This window comes from Dipodomys spectabilis, unplaced genomic scaffold (assembly GCF_019054845.1).
Source record: "Dipodomys spectabilis isolate Male_0828 unplaced genomic scaffold, ASM1905484v1 ptg000165l, whole genome shotgun sequence".
In the NCBI taxonomy this organism is placed as follows: Eukaryota; Metazoa; Chordata; class Mammalia; order Rodentia; family Heteromyidae; genus Dipodomys; species Dipodomys spectabilis.
The window spans coordinates 414086-415753 of NW_024870842.1; the positions used below are offsets into that span (position 1 = coordinate 414086).

Genomic DNA, 1668 nt, shown 5'->3' on the forward strand with positions numbered 1-1668 from the left:
TTCATTTTAATTCTTTATTATGGATTCTATCAGAATGGAAGCTCCCTGTGGACAGGAACTGAAGTGTGTTTGTTTTCCCTGGTACCTACCAATGGACCTGTATGCAACAGGCATTCAATGAATGCTCCTGCTGTGGACAGCCCAGGCACACTTGTCTAATTGCCCCGGGATTCTGCAGACTGGTGTGGGTTGAGGGGCATTGAGAGGAGCCTTGTTCCTGCAAACTCCCTGATGATTGATCTTCAGGTGCTGCAACTATAGGAGCTGGTTTCTGACTACAGGCCTCTGGTTTGGGCTGGATGCTGACACCCAACAGCCACTGAGCAGCAAGAGTGTGCTGTTCTTGATCTGAAGGTACATGGAGAAGGACCGGGATACAAAGGGGATGCTCACTTCCTTTGGGCGCTGCTTCAAGGCCCAGGAGCCCTGTCCAGCCTGGAGCCTTCATCTGAGCCCCCAGAGCTTGAGAACTGGTCCGGGCAGGGCCATCTGCCTGACTTGGCTCCTGGCTGTGGAGGGTCTTCAGACCTTGGGGCTGGGCGGCTGGGGTGGCTTGCTTCTGCAAGTGTCTGGATGTCCCGCTTCTCAGTGTGCAGCTGCTGCTTCTTGGCCCGCTTGAGCATGGCAGGGTTTGCAACCACTTGGACCATCTCCACTTTCCCTCATTCTCCAGGCGGCGTTTGATGTTCTCAGCCCGGTGGTGCTTCTCCTTCTTTTCCTCGTCCAGGTGCCGGGCACATTCCTTGGCCAGCTTCTTCTCCTGCCACTCCTACATCTTCCGATGCCAGGAGGTGCCTCAGGGCTAGTCCTAGACCATCTGGGAGACCCTGGAGCGGTCCCTCCACACACGCCCAGATTTGGGCTTCCCCTTTGGGATCACAGGACATTCCTCCTCGTCTTCCCCCCACCTCGTCCTCCTGGCTGAAGATCCCTTCCGCTTCGTTGGCTGCCCATCACCGTCAGCCCGGCTGCAGGTGGCCTGTGAGGCTCCTGCTGCGCTCTGGGCTGCGGGGACCTGGGTGTCAGCTCCTGCGGGGGCTGCGGAGGCTCAGAACCTGGACCTTGCTGGCCGGGGTAAGGGTCTGGAGATCCGGGGCCCGGCTGCGGCTGACCATGAGGACACCCCCAGGTCAGCACCTCCTTACCCTCGGCCACCTCCCTCCTGGGAAATCTTCGGCGATTCTGCACGTCGCGGGGATTCAGGCCTTGGCTCTGGCTGACTTGGAGATGACTCTGGGACTCCATCCTGCCCACGCTGGGGAGACCCTCTGCTGGGCTCTGATCTTCGGGGGACCCCAAGTCTACATCCTGCCGCCGACTGGGCCATCTCGGCTTGTCCCGGGAGACTCCAGGCCATGTTGCTCCCGTGTTGCCACCCGGGCTCCTTCCCGTCTTCTACGTTCGTTTCCAACTGCACAAGCGCCCGACTCGCCCTGGAACGGAGACCTTCTCTGTGGACTCAGGATTTAGGCCTCCCAGCCGCCAGCGCCTCAGCGGCCTGTCCATGGCCCAGCCTGAAAGTTCCCAACCCTTCCCTCTGAGCTCTTATTCTCACTTGACAGACAAGTATGCTGAGAGCAGAGAGCTTCACACATCCTACCCAAGACAGTATGTGGTGGCTGGGGGCTGGCGGCTGTCATCCTAGCTACTCCGGAGGCTAAGAGCAGA

General features: G+C 59.2%; 1 pseudogene; it reads right to left on the reverse strand.

Moving 5' to 3' along the window:
- Window positions 1-410: 410 nt before the first annotated feature.
- On the reverse strand, window positions 411-1286 carry LOC122119382 (annotated as a pseudogene).
- Window positions 1287-1668: the final 382 nt, after the last annotated feature.